This window comes from Mercurialis annua, linkage group LG2 (genome assembly GCF_937616625.2).
Source record: "Mercurialis annua linkage group LG2, ddMerAnnu1.2, whole genome shotgun sequence".
Taxonomy (NCBI): Eukaryota; Viridiplantae; Streptophyta; class Magnoliopsida; order Malpighiales; family Euphorbiaceae; genus Mercurialis; species Mercurialis annua.
In genome coordinates, this window is record NC_065571.1 from 30,549,912 (window position 1) to 30,568,918 (window position 19,007).

A 19,007-nucleotide genomic window follows, 5' to 3' on the forward strand; every position below is an offset into this window, starting at 1 on the left:
ACAAATCCAAACGTTTAACCTTTTTAGCAATTGAAGCCAAACGTTTACAAAAGTTATGAAACAAATCCAAATGTTTCCCCTATATACCTATTTAATCTAAATGTTAAAAACGTTACCAAACCAATCCAAACGTTTAAAACGTTACGAAACAAATCCAGATGTTTCACCTTTTTAGCGATTTCAGCCAAGCGTTTCACCTTTTTTCATTTAAGCCAAACGTTAACAAACGTTGCGAAAGAAATCCAAACATTTCACCATTTTAGCGATTTAAGCCAAACGATGACAAAGGTTACGAAACAAATCCAAACGTTTCCCCTTTTTAGCGATTTAAGCCAAACATTTAAAACGTTACTTAAACAATCCAAACGTTTCACCTTTTTAGCGATATAAGCCAAAGGTTTAAAACGCTATGAAACCAATCCAAAAGTTTAAAACGTAACGAAAAAAATCCAAACGTTTCCCCTTTTTACTAATTTAAGCAAAACGTTTACAAACATTACGAAACAAATCCTAACGTTTCACCTTTTTAGCGATTTAAGCCAAATGTTTAAAACGTTATGAAACCAATCCAAACGTTTAAAACGTTAGAAACAAATCCAAATGTTTCACTTTTTTAGTGATTTAAGCCAAATGTTTAAAACATAACAAAACAAATCCTAACATTTCGCCCTTTTAGCGATTTAAGCCAAACATTTAAAACATTAAAAAACAAATCCTAACGTTTCCCCTTTTTAGCGATTTAAGCCAAACGTTTAAAACGTTTCGAAACAAATCTAAACGTTTCACCTTTTTGGCGATTTAAGCCAAACATTTAAATCATTACGAAACCAATCCAAACGTTTAAAATGTGACGAAACAAATACTAATGTTTCTCCTTTTAGCGATTTAAGTCAAACGTTTAAAACGTTACGAAAGAAATGCCAATGTTTCACTTTTTTAGCGATTTAAGCCAAATGTTTAAAAGTTACGAAACAAATTCAAACGTTTCACCTTTTTAGCAATTTAAGCCAAACGTTTAAAACTTTACGAAAAAAAATCAAAACGTTTCTCCTTTTTAGCAAATTAAGCCAAACAATTACAAATATTACGAAACAAATCAAAATGTTTCATCTTTTAACGATTTTAGTCAAACGTTTAAAACATGACGAAACTAATCCAAACATTTAAAACGTTACGAAACAAATCCTAACATTTCACCTTTTTAACGATTTAAGCCAAACATTTAAAACATTACGAAAAAAATCCTAACGTTTCGCCTTTTTCGAGATTTAAACCAAACGCTTAAAACGTTACGAAACAAATCCTAACGTTTCCCCTTTTTAGCGATTTAAGCCAAATGTTTATAAATGTTATGAAACATATCCAAACGTTTCACCTTTTTTGCGATTTAAGCCAGATATTTAAAACATTACGAAACCAATCTAAATGTTTAAAAAGTTACGAAAAAATCCTAACGTTTTGGCTTTTATTCGAGATTAAAGCCAAACGTTTGTAATGTTACGAAACAAATCCAAATGTTTCCCCTTTTTAGCGATTTAAGCCTAACGTTTAAAACGTTACGAAAAAATCCTAACGTTTCGCCTTTTTCGAGATTTAAGCCAAACGTTTAAAAAGTTACGAAATAAATCCTAACGTTTCCCCTCTTTAGCGATTTAAGCCAAACGTTTAAAACGTTTCGAAACAAATCTAAATGTTTCACCTTTTTAATGATTTAAGCCAAACGTTTAAAATGCTACAAAACCAATCCAAACGTTTAAAATGTTACGAAACAAGTCCTAACGTTTAACCTTTTTAGCGATGTTAGCCAAACGTTTCAAACATTACGCAACAAATCCTAACATTTTGGCTTTTTAGCAATTTACGCCAAATGTTTAAAACATTTTGAAACTAATCAAAATGTTTAAAACGTTAAAAAAAAATCTAATCGTTTAACCTTTTTTGTGATTTAAGCCAAATATTTACAACCGTTACAAAACAAATCCAAAGGTTTCAGCTTTTTAGTTATTGAAGTCAAACGTTTACAAACGTTACGAAACAAATCCAAACGTTTCAACGTTTTAGCGATTTAATCTAAATATTTAAAACATTACTAAACCAATCCAAACGTTTAAAACTTTATGAATCAAATCCAAACGTTTCCCCTTTTTAGCGATTTAAGCCAAACGTTTACAAAAGTTAAGATATAAATTCAAACGTTTCGCCTTTTTAGCGATTTCAGCCAAACGTTTTACACGTTTCCAAACTAATCCAAACGTTTAAAATGTTATGAAACAAATCCAAACGTTTCACCTTTTTAGCAATTTTAGACAAACGTTTACAAAAGTTACGAAACAAATCCAAATATTTCACCTTTTTAGCGATATAAGCCAAACATTTACAAATGTTACGAAACAATTCCAAACGTTTCACCTTTTTAGCGATTTAAGCCAAACGTTTACAAACCTTACGAAACAAATCTAAATGTTTCCCCTTTTTAGCGATTTAAGCCAAACGTTTAAAACGTTACGAAACTAATCCAAACGTTTATAACATTATGAAACCAATCCTAATGTTTAACCTTTATAGCGATTGAAGCCAAACGTTAAAATGTTACGAAACAAATCTTAACGTTTAATCTTTTAAGCGATTTAAGCCAAACCAAACGTTATAAACGTTACGAAACAAAACAAAACTTTTCATCTTTTTAGTGATTAAAGCCAAACGTTTATAAACGTTACTAAACAAATCCAAATGTTTCACCTTTTTAGGGATTTAATCTAAATGTTTAAAACGTTACTAAACAAATCCAAATGATTAAAACGTTACGAAAAAAATCCAAATGTTTCACCATTTTAGCGATTTAAGCCAAACGTTTACAAACATTACGAGACAAATCCTAACGTTTTACCTTTTTAACGATTAAAGCAAAACGTTTAACACGTTACGAAACCAATCCAAACGTTTAAAATGTTATGAAATAAATCCAAATCTTTCCCCTTTTTATCGATTTAAGCCAAACGTATACAAACGTTACGAAACAAATCCAAACATTTCACCTTTTTAGCGATTTAAGCAAAAAGTTTACAAACGTTACGAAACAAATCCAAATGTTTCACCCTTTTAGCGATTTAAGCCAAACGTTTAAAACGTTACAAAACCTGTACAAACATTTAAAACATTGCGAAACCAATCCAAATGTCTAAAACGTTACGAAACAAATCCGAACGTTTCACCATTTTAGCTATTTAAGCCAAACGTTTGCAAACGTTACGAAACAAATCCAGACGTTTCACATTTTTAGCGATTTAAGCCAAACGTATAAAATATTACGAAACCAATCCAAACGTTAAAACATTACGAAACAAATCCAAACGTTTCACCTTTTTAGCGATTAAAGCCTAAAGTTTACAAACGTTACTAAACAAATCTAAACGTTTCACCTTTTTAGCAATTTAGGCTAAACGTTTACAAATGTTACGAAACAAATCCAAATGTTTCACCTTTTTAGTGATTTAATCTAAATGTTTAAAACGTTACTAAGCCAATCCAAAACGTTTAAAACGTTATGAAACAAATCCAAATGTTTCACCTTTTACCGATTTAAGCCTAACGTTTACAAACACTACGAAACAAATCCAAACGTTTTACCTTTTTAGCGATTTAAGCCAAACGTTTAACACTCTACGAAACCAATCCAAACGTTTCAAACGTTATGAAATAAATCCAAACTTTTAAACTAATTAGCGATTTAAGACAAACGTTAACAAACGTTACGAAACAAATCCAAACGTTTCACCTTTTTAGCGATTTAAGCCAAAAGTTTACAAACGTTACGAAACAAATCCAAACGTTTCACCTTTTTTGCGATGTAAGCCAAACGTTTAAAGTGTTACGAAACCGATCCAAACGATTAAAACGTTGTGAAACCAATCCAAACGTTTAAAACCTTATGAAACAAATCCAAATGTTCCACCTTTTTAGGGATTTAAGCCAAATGTTTACCGATGTTACGAAATAAATCCAAACGTTTCACATTCATAGTGATTTAAGCCAAATGTTTAATACATTATGAAACCAATCCAAACGTTTAAAACGTTACGAAAAAAATCCTAATGTTTCACCTTTTTAGCGGTTTCAGCCAAACGTTTAAAACGTTACAAAACAAATCCTAACATTTCGCATTTTTAGCGATTTAAGCCAAATGTTTAAAACCTTACGAAACAAATCATAACTATTCCCTTTTTTAGCGATTTAAGCCAAACGTTTAAAATGTTTCGAAACAAATCCAAACGTGTCCCCTTTTTAGTTATTTAAGCCAAACATTTCAAACACCACGAAAGCAATCCAAACGTTAAAAATGTTACGAACGAAATCCTAATGTTTCACCTTTTTAGCTATTTAAGCCAAACGTTTACAAACATTACAAAACAAACCCAAACGTTTCACCTTTTTAGCGATTAAAGCCAAAAGTTTACAAACGTTACTAAACAAACCCAAACGTTTCCCCTTTTTAGAAATTTAAGCCAAACTTTTACAAAAGTTACGAAACAAATCCAAATGTTTCACCTTTTTAGTGATTTAATCTAAATGTTTAAAACGTTACTAAGCCAATCCAAAACGTTTAAAACGTTATGAAACAAATCCAAATGTTTCACCTTTTACCGATTTAAGCCTAACGTTTACAAACACTACGAAACAAATCCAAACGTTTTACCTTTTTAGCGATTTAAGCCAAACGTTTAACACTCTACGAAACCAATCCAAACGTTTCAAACGTTATGAAATAAATCCAAACTTTTAAACTAATTAGCGATTTAAGACAAACGTTTATCTTCCAAAGAACAAGGCTTTTTTCGAATAAGCCAATTCATTTGGGACCCTGCAGACCCACTCGTTTTCCTATTCAAAGATCAGCCCCTTGTCTCTGTGTTTTCACATCGAGAATTCGAATAATAAAATTGGATTTATTAATGATAAATTTTCAATTTTATTTGACAAAATTTGGAATTAGTAACTTGAATTCTTTGTTCATTAAGGAGGATAAAAAGAAAGATAACAAGAAACGTTGAGAAAGGAAAGATAATTTCGAAAGAGAATTTAAACAAACGTTATGAAACAAATCCAAACGTTTCACCTTTTTAGAGATTTAAGCCAAACGTTTACAAACGTTACGAAACAAATCCAAACGTTTCACCTTTTTGGCGATTTAAGCCAAACGTTTAAAATGTTACGAAACCGATCCAAACGATTAAAACGTTGTGAAACCAATCCAAACGTTTAAAACCTTATTAAACAAATCCACCTTTTTAGCGATTTAAGCCAAATGGTTACAAACATTACGAAACAAATCCAAACGTTTCACATTCTTAGTGATTTAAGCAAAATGTTTAAAACGTTATGAAACCAATCCAAACGTTTAAAACGTTAGGAAACAAATCCTAAGGTTTCACCTTTTTAGCAATTTAAGCCAAACGTTTAAAACGTTACAAAACAAATCATAACATTTCGCATTTTTAGCGATTTAAGCCAAACGTTTAAAACCTTACGAAACAAATCCTAACTATTCCCTTTTTAGCGATTTAAGCCAAACGTTTCAAACGTTTCGAAACAAATCCAAACGTGTCCCCATTTTTAGTTGTTTAAGCCAAACGTTTAAAACGCCACGAAACTAATCCAAACGTTTCACCTTTTTAGCCTAAATAATGTTTCACATTTTTAGCTGTTTAAGCCAAACGTTTACAAACGTTACGAAACAAATCCAAACGTTTTACCTTTTTAGCGATTTAGGCCAAACGTTTAAAACGTTAAGAAAGCAATCAAAATGTTTAAAACGTTACAAATCAAATCCCAACGTTTCACCTTTTTATTAATTTAAACCAAAAGTTTAAAATGTAACGAAACAAATTCTAACGTTTCGCCTTTTTAAATATTTAAGCCAAACATTTAAAACGTTACGGAAAAAATCCTAATGTTTCCCCTTTTTTGCAATTTTAGCCAAACGTATAAAACTTTATAAAACAAATAAAAAACGTTTCACCTTTTTAGCGATATAAGCCAAACGTTTACAAAAGTTACGAAAGAAATCCAAATGTTTCACCTTTTTAGCGATTTAATCTAAATATTTAAGACGTTACTAAACAAATCCGAACGTTTAAAACGTTACGAAAAAAATCCAAATGTTTCACCTTTTTAGCTATTTAAGCCAAACGTTTACAAACATTTCGAAACAAATCTAAACGTTTCACCTTTTTAGCGATTTATTCCAAACGTTTAACACGTTACGAAACCAATCCAAACGTTTAAAACGTTATGAAATTAAACCAAACATTTCCCCTTTTAGTGAATTAAGCCAAACAATTACAAACGTTACGAAACAAATCCAAACGTTTCACCTTTTTAGCGATTTAAGCCAAAAGTTTACGAACGTTACGAAACAAATCAAAACGTTTCACCTTTTTAGCGATTTAAGTCAAACGTTTAAAACGTTACATAACCAATCCAAACGTTTAAAACGTTGCGAAACCAATCCAAACGTTTAAAACGTTACGAAAAAAATCCAAACGTTTTACTCTTTTAGCGATTTAAGCCAAACGTTTACAAACATTACGAAACAAATCCAGACCTTTCACCTTTTTTAGCAATTTAAGCCAAACGTTTAAAACTTTACGAAAGTTTTCCAAACGTTTAAAACATTACGAAACAAATTTAAACGTTTCACCTTTTAGCGATTAAAGCCAAAAGTTTGCAAACGTTACTAAACAAATCCAAATGTTTCCCCTTTTTAGCGATTTAAGCCAAACATTTACAAAAGTTACGAAACAAATCCAAATGTTTCACCTTTTTAGCGATTTAATCTAAATATTTAAAACGTTACAAACCAATCCAAAACTTTTAAAACGTTACAAAAGAAATCCAAATGTTTCACTTTTTTAGCGATTTAAGCCAAACGTTTACAAATATTACGAAGGAAACCCAAACGTTTCCCCTTTTTAGCAATTTAAGCCAAACGTTTAACACGTTACCAAAACCAACCCAGACGTCTTAAACGTTATGAAATAAATCCAGACGTTTCAATTTTTTAGTGATTTAAGCCGAATATTTACAAACGTTACGAAACAAATCCAAACGTTTCACCTTTTTAGCGATTTAAGCAAAACATTTACAAACGTTAGTAGACAAATGCAAACGTTTCGCCTTTTTAGTGATTTATGCCAAACGTTTAAAACGTTACGAAACCAATCCAAACGTTTAAAACGTTGCGAAACAAATCCAAACATTTAAAATGTTATGAAGGATATCCAAACGTTTCACCTTTTTAGCGATTTAAGCCAAACGTTTACAACTGTTACGAAACATATGCACATATTTCGACTTTTTAGCGATTTAAGCCAAACGTTTAGAACGTTACGAAACCAATCCAAACGTTTAAAATGTTACGAAACAAATCCAAATGTTTCACCTTTTTAGCGATTAAAGCAAAAAGATTACAAACGTTGCTAAATAAATCCAAACGTTTAACCTTTTTAGCAATTGAAGCCAAACGTTTACAAAAGTTTTGAAACAAATCCAAATGTTTCACCTTTTTAGCTATTTAATCTAAATGTTTAAAACGTTACTAAACCAATCCAAACGTTTAAAATATTACGAAACAAATCCAAATGTTTCACCTTTTTATCGATTTATGCCAAACGTTTCCCCTTTTTTTAGCCATTTAAGCCAGATGTTAACAAACGTTATGAAACAAATCCAAATGTTTCACCTTTTTAGCGATTTAAACTAAATATTTAAAACGTTACAAACCAATCCAAAATGTTTAAAACGTTACAAAAAAAAATCCAAAAGTTTCAACTTTTTAGCGATTTAATCTAAATGTTTAAGACGTTACTAAACAAATCCAAATGTTTAAAACGTTACGAAACAAATCCAAATGTTTCACCTTTTTAGCTATTTAAGCCAAACGTTTACAAACATTACGAAACAAATCTAAACGTTTCACCTTTGTAGCGATTTATTCCGAACGTTTAACACGTTACGAAACCAATCCAAACGTTTAAAACATTATGAAATAAATACAAATGTTTCCCCTTTTTAATGAATTAAGCCAAACAATTACAAACGTAACGAAACAAATCCAAACGTTTCACCTTTTTAGCGATTTAAACCAAAAGTTTACGAACGTTACGAAACAAATCAAAACGTTTCACCTTTTTAGCGATTTAAGCCAAACGTTTAAAACAATATGAAACCAATCCAAACGTTTAAAAAGTTGCGAAACCAATCCAAACGTTTAAAACGTTACGAAACAAATCCAAACGTTTTAGTCTTTTAGCAATTTAAGCCAAACGTTTACAAACGCTACGAAACAAATCTAGACCTTTCACCTTTTTAGGAATTTAAGCCAAACGTTTAAAACTTTACGAAGCTTTTCCAAACGTTTAAAACATTACAAAACAAATCCAAACGTTTCACCTTTTAGCAATTAAAGCCAAAAGTTTGCAAACGTTACTAAATAAATCCAAATGTTTCCCCTTTTTAGCAATTTAAGCCAAACATTTACAAAAGTTACGAAACAAATCCAAATGTTTCACCTTTTTAGCGCTTTAATCTAAATATTTAAAACGTTACAAACCAATCCAAAACGTTTAAAACATTACAAAAGAAATCCAAGTGTTTCACCTTTTTAGCGATTTAATCTAAATGTTTAAGACGTTACTAAACAAATCCAAACGTTTAAAACGTTACGAAACAAATCCAAATGTTTCACCTTTTTAGCTATTTAAGCCAAACGTTTACAAACATTACGAAACAAATCTAAACGTTTCCCCTTTTTAGCGATTTATTCCAAACGTTTAACACGTTACGAAACCAATCCAAACGTTTAAAACGTTATGAAATAAAACCAAACGTTTCCCCTTTTTAGTGAATTAAGCTAAACAATTACAAACATTACGAAACAAATCCAAACGTTTCACCTTTTTAGCAATTTAAGCCAAAAGTTTACGAACGTTACGAAACAAATCAAAACGTTTCACCTTTTTAGCGATTTAAGCCAAACGTTTAAAACGTTACGAAACCAATCCAAACGTTTAAAAAGTTGCGAAACCAATCCAAACGTATAAAACATTACGAAACAAATCCAAACGTTTTACCCTTTCAGCAATTTAAGCCAAACGTTTACAAACGCTACGAAACAAATCTAGACCTTTCACCTTTTTAGGAATTTAAGCCAAACGTTTAAAACTTTACGAAGCTTTTCCAAACGTTTAAAACATTACGAAACAAATCCAAACGTTTCACCTTTTAGCGATTAAAGCCAAAAGTTTGCAAACGTTACTAAACAAATCCAAATGTTTCCCCTTTTTAGCAATTTAAGCCAAACATTTACAAAAGTTACGAAACAAATCCAAATGTTTCACCTTTTTAGCGCTTTAATATAAATATTTAAAACGTTACAAACCAATCCAAAACGTTTCAAACATTACAAAAGAAATCCAAATGTTTCACCTTTTTAGCGATTTAATCTAAATGTTTAAGACGTTACTAAACAAATCCAAACGTTTAAAACGTTACGAAACAAATCCAAATGTTTCCCCTTTATAGCTATTTAAGCCAAACGTTTACAAACATTACAAAACAAATCTAAACGTTTCCCCTTTTTAGCGATTTATTCCAAACGTTTAACACGTTACGAAACCAATCCAAACGTTTAAAACGTTATGAAATAAAACCAAACGTTTCCCCTTTTTAGTGAATTAAGCTAAACAATTACAAACATTACGAAACAAATCCAAACGTTTCACCTTTTTAGCGATTTAAGCCAAAAGTTTACGAACGTTACGAAACAAATCAAAACGTTTCACCTTTTTAGCGATTTAAGCCAAACGTTTAAAACGTTACGAAACCAATCCAAACGTTTAAAAAGTTGCGAAACCAATCCAAACGTTTAAAACATTACCAAACAAATCCAAACGTTTTACTCTTTCAGCGATTTAAGCCAAACGTTTACAAACGTTACGAAAAAAATCCAGACCTTTCACCTTTTTAGCAATTTAATCCAAACGTTTAAAACTTTACGAAGCTTTTCCAAACGTTTAAAACATTACGAAACAAATCCAAACGTTTCACCTTTTAGCGATTAAAGCCAAAAGTTTGCAAACGTTACTAAACAAATCCAAATGTTTCCCCTTTTTAGCAATTTAAGTCAAACATTTACAAAAGTTACGAAACAAATCCAAATGTTTCACCTTTTTAGCGATTTAATCTAATTTAAAACGTTACAAACCAATCCAAAACGTTTAAAATGTTACAAAACAAATCCAAATGTTTCACTTTTTTAGCGATTTAAGCCAAACGTTTTCAAATATTACAAAAGAAACCCAACAGTTTCCCTTTTTAAGCAATTTAAGCTAAACGCTTAACACGTTGCGAAACCAATCCAAACGTCTTAAACGTTATGAAATAAATCCAGAAGTTTCCATTTTTTAGTGATTTAAGCCGAACATTTACAAACGTTACGAAACAGATCCAAACGTTTCACCTTTTTAGCGATTTAAGCAAAACATTTACAAACGTTAGAAAACAAATACAAACGTTTCGCCTTTTTAGAGATTTATGCCAAACGTTTAAACCGTTACGAAACCAATTCAAACGTTTAAAACGTTGCGAAACAAATCCAAACGTTTAAAATGTTACGAAGGATATCCAAACGTTTCACCTTTTTAGCGATTTAGGCCAAACGTTTACAAGCGTTACGAAACATATGCACACATTTCGCCTTTTTAGCGATTTAAGCCAAACGTTTAAAACATTACGAAACCAATCCAAACGTTTAAAATGTTACGAAACAAATCCAAATGTTTCACCTTTTAGCGATTAAAGCAAAAAGATTACAAACGTTGCTAAATAAATCCAAACTTTTAACCTTTTTTGCAATTGAAGCCAAACGTTTACAAAACTTTTGAAACAAATCCAAATGTTTCACCTTTTTAGCTATTTAATCTAAATTTTTAAAACGTTACTAAACCAATCCAAACGTTTAAAACGTTACGAAACAAATCCAAATGTTTCACCTTTTTAGCGATTTATGCCAAACTGTCACGACCCAATTTCATGGATCGCGACCGGCGCTAGAGTATGGGTATGGTTGTACCAAAACCCGTAGCAAGCCTTGTGGATAAAAATCAAACATACAAAGTAATATATCAACTTAAATATAATTACTTACATTAAATAATAAATAAACAGAGTTAAACAAATAAGTAGTGCCAAAGCATAAAATAAAGCCAGTCAGACCAATCCGACAAACATCTAATATAATATGGACTTCTAGTTTACTACTGCGGTCTAAGAATAAAAATCCGTTTGACAATTTATTTAAAATAAAATAAACCTCCGAAAAATAAAAGGATCGGAGTGGACCAGCTTTCAAATCATAAACCTGAAAAATTTGGGAAAACAACGGGGTCAGATATACTGAGATGAGTTCGCAGTACTATTTACATTTATTAAGTTTAAAACCCTTAAATCAAAATCTTTTATACTAATATAATATGATTATGGAATAACAGTATTGAAATGATCCCAGCGTAAGTATGACATAACATACTGAAAAACCCAATGTGGACGGGAACAAATCCTCGTCAAATTACCAGCGTAAGCAAGACCTTAGTCTGCCGATTCCAGAGTACTTACCGGTGCACACAGTCTCGATACAAGTCTATCGAGTAGCTCGTTTCAATCCAGATCCATAATCGCTTAAAACAATTCGAAAACATTTATAATACTAAAATAAATTGCGGTACTTAATAAAGCGGTAAATAGCACTACAAACTCACTGCTTGCTAATGCACGTGAAAACCTGGCAAGCGACAAAACCTGAATCGACTCCAAAGCACGCACAGTCGACGAGTCTAAGAACAGAGAAAAACCAATATTAAAATCAACCCCTAACTCTATAGAGTACTAGACACCACATAGGACTAGCACAATACCGAGTCAAGCATAAACGTAGCCAGAATAGAATGAACAAATAACCATGTAAGGACCCAAGTCAAAAATGAACCACATCGAGTAACACAATACTCCAAAAACTAAATTAGCCAAGTCTATTGGGTTCCCGCTTTAAAATCCGTTCCGGAAAATATTACTCAAATAATATTTAAAAAATAACTTAAATCAATTACTCAAATAGTGGGTTAGCCGAGTTACCAATAACTACCAAGATACCTCACATGTCGGGTGACTCAAATCTAACTCGACCCAAAAATATTTTATCAAAATATAAACCAGAGTTTATAATTCCCAAAATCACTCTGATAAAATAAATATAATTATATCCAATTATAAACCATAGTTTATAATTATAGAAACAATTTTGATAAATTAATATTTAAAACGGAACCCAATAGCTTTAACTTCAAGTAACTCAAGCTACAAAAAAAACTTAATCAAATAAGTTTTTTTAAAAAAAAAACGTTCGAGGGTTAAATTGTAATTTAGCCAAAATGGCATACCAAAAAGATATTTAAAATCAAATATAATTACCCAAGTAATTATATTAATTTATTTATAAAATAATCATCGTTTTCAATTTGTCAATTTATAACTCGCAACGGAATCCAAAAGTAAAAAAAATATAAATTTAATCACATTGGCACGCTAAGCCAAAATCCAAAAATAATAATTAAATAATAATTATTAATGAAATTTAAATAACTCAAATATTATTTTTAGGTTTAAAAATAATAATAATACTAATTTGACAAACTTTCAAATAAAATGAAATCCCCAATTTAGAAAATCCAAAATCATTAATTTATAATTAGATTAATATAAATTCCAAATTTAAAATAATGATGCTCAAATAATTTAAAATCATAACGATAATTGAATTGCCAATTTAAAAGTCGGAACTAAATCCGTAGCTTAAAATTGAAACTAATTATCGTTAGGTAAAATGTAAATAGTTAGGAATAAACTTAAAAAATTCAATTGATTGAAACAATTTAAAATAAGAGCTCAATTAAGTAAAGAAAAATAACACCATGACTTGATAGCACTTTAACCAATCCAATATATAATTTTCTGAATACAACAACAGCACCCACAATATTACAATCCTAGCCAATGACCTTTACACCCAACACAAAATCTCTAGTGACTTATATGAACCATTATCCATCACTTCCAATTTGAATAAAACAGAAGCCCGCCATGCATTCATATAACTAACAGATTAACACAAATTCCTAACCAAAACATTAAATCAACACCAAGATAAAAAATTTGAATTGAGATTAAACAATTAGCTATCCAAAATCAAGAGACTTATATCATTAAAGCCACAAAATCTCAGCCAAATAAAATAAAGAATTCGGTAGTAACAAAATAGATATCACAGTGAAGAACAAAATAAAAACGATAAGACGACGGCGATTGAAATGGGATTATTTACATACCATTTTGCGAAAACGAAGTTGAGAATCGTAGAGGCGTGTGTCTATTATCTCAGGAATCAAACGGAATAAAATATAGTACTGAAACGAATGGGAAATCAGTTACAAACTGAAGTGCAGTTATAAGAACGAAACTGAGAATCAAGAGCAAAAACTTACCGAACATCAGCTGAGTTTTTCTGAGGGATTTGTGTGAATGATTTTACTGAGATAGGGAGTGTAGATGACGGCTAGGGTTTTCTTAGAACATATGGTGAATAAAAGAATAAGATACGTATAAATATATCTAGGTTGAAAGGAAATGTAATGAATGATAAAAAAAGAAATTAATGACAGAGGAAAGAAAACAATGCAGCTTGGAGGTTTACTATTAATCACGTGAGAAAGGAAGTTGCATGGGCCTTGATGACCCATGCAAGAAGGAGTAAAAATTTTCTTCTTGGGCCCTACAAAAATGGGGCCCAATTTATTTAATCAACCCAAGGATCAAACCGAACAATTTACTTTATCCACGAATCGAATCACGAATTTGCAAACGACTTTAATTATTTCTAGAAATCAACGGAAAATTATTATATATTTATTATTATTTTTAAAAAAATAAATTAAAAAAATTACAGTGTATTACATTCTTCCCAACTTATTAAAAATTTGTCCTCGAATTTACCACAAAGCCAAAGAAATAAAAATTCAATTATAACACGTAAAAATCACACATAACTCAAAATACGAAACAACGCATCCTCGACGGAACGAAAGAAAATATACTCATCACAAATTCTGATTTCCAAAGTTAATCACGACCGAGAGACAACTCAACGGATAAGAAAAACAATAAAAATCGTTTAATTTAGTCTAAACAAAAACATTACTGCAATCTCAATGGATTAACCCAACTTACCCAAAGAATTCTACCACAAAGACAACTGAGGAGAGTCAAGCGAAACGAAACATATTATAACCGAAAACACGTTGAAATGTTTTACAGACATACTCCCCAACTTATAGAAATACGATCTCGAATTTAAAGCTGATTGGAAATATTAAAATGATCCCCACACGCATACGCGGAAAATTCTTAGTTCAACAATTTGGTACCTCACACGACTTCTCAACACCACAAATGAACGAAATGGAAGTTTATTTCTCAATCCGAAAATTCAAATCGAAAACTTATTAAGCCGAACTCCAATTATACAAACCGAAAACCTACAAGCACTCTCTACTGAAAATAACTTAACGCCTACGCACTATAAAACTTATAGTGGTCATAATACCAATCACCTCAAATGAGAAAGCTTAACAGCAATTCAAAATATCGATCAGATCAAATGTGCTCTCACAAAATAATGGCGGAAACTAAATTCCACAATAATCATATCGGTTCAATTAACTAAGATCAGCTCGACAATATCCTCAACTTTTCGAACCTAGATGTAAAAGCACACTAACTTATAAGGAATACATAACTTAAAATTCTGATAAAAAATATTTTCCATCCTCCAATATTTTTGAATCACTAAAACCTCGAATCCTACCAAAGATCATCCGGACCAAATTTCAATTAATTGGTTTATTAGTTATGCTCAAAACAAAATTTTTCTAGAAAAAATGCTTTCTGTAAACACATATATATAATAACGCAATCCACCTTCAATTTGAAATCACTGTCACCTCAAAATTAATTTTCACTTTCAACCAAAAATAATTAACCCGTTGAAAAAAAATCCTTTTGTTCGCAAACGTATCAGCATAATAAAATACTTTCAATTTGAAATCGTAACCGAACCTTACTTTCAAATAATTTCATGATTTTATAAAATCGTTCTTTTAGAACAATTTAAAATCCGCTTTAAATCAAAACTGGCAAAGTTTTATCACTTTTCAAAAGTCAAAATCTCACAAATAAGAATTCCTTTATTTACGAAAAATTTCCATATCAGTATCAAAACTTTTAAACAGATATCGAATATGTACAGACAAAAAAATATTTCTTTTAAATCTTTTAGTGTAATTAAACATGCAGAGCATAACCAATTTCCTTAAATCAAAAATTATCAAATTAAATACTCTAAGCTGACACAATCCTTTAACCCGAACTCAATATTTTTCCGCACTTACCACAACTAAACCTCGAGTGCAACCTTATAACCAGAGCTTCTATTAACCAAACACTGATATTCCTACAATCTTAATAAATCTAAACAATGCAATTTCCTCTTAAATTAACACCGTCATCACAGAGTATTTGTCTAGACACCAACCAGATAAAAATTTCAAAACAACTTGAAATTTAACAACTATTTAAATACCATTTTCACAATGTAACTCGCTAGTTTATAGCAAAACATTTTTCTTGAAAAAGCCTTTATGATAAAATTTATCTTATATAATTGTGCACCAGGGTGATGACAGCTCTCATCCCTAAAGAGTTGCATTCAACCCTAACAATTTAATGTCGTGATGAATGTTCTAAATGCATGTATCAATTATTTACTTCTCTTTTAATTAGTGATTTTACTCAATGATCAATGCAGTTTCCTATTTGTGGCATATCAAATGCATGTTCATGACATGTCTGGACACAATTATGTGATAAAAACATTTCAATTGCTTTAACAAATTAACATTTGGAATCAATTTTCCTTCGAAACATTCTTCTAGACATTACACTCTGTGAGACGGGCACTCATTCATCTTGACATATTTGCCCATCTATATTATACTAGTCCACCAATTTGCATCGTCATTAACGAAATAACCCAAAATCAACAACAAACTAAAATTTACCTAACCACAAATTCCCCCTCAAATCGAATTGAAAATTTTCCAAAGGCATCAAACAACACGAACGCCTTCACAACTCCACTATCAATTTTGGTATTTCATTGATCTACTTAATGAAAGTTGCCAGTGTATTACTACACTGATCAACCTCGAACACAGTTTTCACATTCTTTTCCAGAATGCCAAAAGCCGAAAGATTTAGATACACCAATTTATCACAAACGAGCCCGACGTAAAAACGCATAACACTCGAAATTTCCACGCACGAGGCAAGCACTCACGAGTAGAATTATTCCACTGGTGCTGAGTACTATAACTCAAATCCCCTTCCTCTGTCCAGGACAGAATCGGAACTCAAATCTGAAAACAGATTTTGAGAATTGCTCCTCAAATTTCTTGATTGCAAAATTAATCACTTCGAATTTCAGAGGCCAAACGTTCGATCCAACTAAACCAATTAGAACATCTAAACTAATCGCAGGGTCAAAACAAAGGTTCGAAACGCACATCGACCCATTGCCAAAGTTAAGTCAAGAAAACTAGCGAGCAACAACCCTCACGTGATACTCCGCACAATGAGGCCAACGAGGACAAAAATTGATAAGGCATAACTTACTCAAACACGAGAGATAAGAATAATAACTCAGTAATATATGTTAAAAAATTGAAAAAGCAGGGCTACGACGAGTGAACAAAGCAAAGAAGGGACCGAAATAAGGCATTGAACTATTCTCTATAGTCCCACTATTTTCTTTCAACTGGTCCTGTTATCTATAGCCCACACATCCGAAAGCACTTAGGCATCTTGCAGTAAGAGAGTTACTCATTAGGGTAGACAACCAATATAAACCTCAAAGGATTGAGCATAAATCATCTTATGTGATCAACGAATTCCTACCAACATGGCAGTAACTTAAATAGCCCAACAATGATTAAAATCATTAAATCATGTAATAACATTTTCAAAACATCAATTCAGATTAAAATGAATTGTGCTACTGATAAAAAATACGCATTTAAAACCAATCTCGAAAGATAAAATTTATAAAATAGATTTCAAGTTGATGTCGAGCCCCACAGTTTTAAAAAATCATTTTCCGTAAAACATCTTTTATAAAACAATAAATGTAATTATTCCCGAACGCCTCAATTTAAATTCATCGAGTTAGCCGAGTGATTACCACTTCCAAGCCCAACTCCAAATTTGGATGACCCAAGTCAAACCCATAATATTCATTTATAAAACGTATGCAACACATTTTTAAATCCGGAAAAACGCCTTTTGAAAATAAATCTCAATATTTTCAAAATAGGTAGTTCGATGTCACCCAAAGTAATAACATCAACACATCGCCCAAGTGGAAAAACAATTACTCTTTAACAATCTTTTCAGAAATACTGGCTTCAATCAAAATTAGTAAATAATTCATAAGACTAATAACACCAAAGTGTTGACAAATCGAAATATGGTAAAATTACAAAATTAGTATTAAATTGTCAAATCGGTATCGCCTTTAAAAATAATATTATTTCAAAACAATCATTTTAAAAACATCAAGCTATACGTAATATTTTAATTTTTAAAAAATACAAGACTTTCATTTTATTTCAAAATATCAACCCTTTTTCAATCCTTAGTCAAATGTAAAACTTGAAATATAAGAATTTCATTCTACTAGCAAGATACTGAAAATAATATTTTAGGGTGTCGTGTCCAGACTACCCATTTGACTTTTTGCATCAAAACACCAGTTAGGCAAAAATAATTTCCTTAAGATAATTTTAAACTAATACGTGATCAGCAATGTAATCCACAAAAAGTGATAAAGATTCTTCAGTCAAAAATCACTTAAAATCAAAACAATGCTAAAGCTTAACAAAATATTATTTAAAATAAAATAAAATAAAAGCTCACGGCCAGAGCCAGAAGTACTCTGAAAATAGTTCAACGTCATCAAGTTTATTATGGGCATAAAAGCCAGAATACTATCACCCAGTAAAACGCATTATCATCATGATAAGGAAATTAACATCATGCCCAAGCATGATTCAAAGCAAATTACCAAAATAAGATTTCCCGAAAAATCAAAAGCAAATAAAGTCATTCAAGTGAAACGGCATCAATAGCAAAATATTAGTATCAAATCAAGACATAAATGGCTGACTCGACACATTCCTATCGGTGTAGCAGAAAGTTTAAAATTGAAAGATGACGTTTCAAAAGACAAGACATGAATCCTAAATCCGCAGTAGTTCCTAGGGTAGTTAACCAGCTAACATGCCAAAGCAATTAAACACTTAACATTTAAAAGGCCTTGATTTGAAACCAAAACTCTGATACCAACTTTGTCACGACCCAATTTCATGGATCGCGACCGATGCTAGGATATGGGTATGGTTGTACCAAAGCCCGTAGCAAGCCTTGTGGATAAAAATCAAACATACAAAGTAATATATCAACTTAAATATAATTACTTACATTAAATAATAAATAAACAGAGTTAAACAAATAAGTATGCCAAAGCATAAAATAAAGCCAGTCAGACCAATCCGACAAACATATAATATAATATGGACTTCTAGTTTACTACTGCGGTCTAAGAATAAAAATCCGTTTGACAATTTATTTAAAATAAAAATAAACCTCCGAAGAATAAAAGGATCGGAGTGGACCAACTTTCAAATCATAAACCTGAAAAATTTGGAAAAACAACGGGGTCAGATATACTGAGATGAGTTCGCAGTACTATTTATATTTATTAAGTTTAAAACCTTAAATCAAAACCT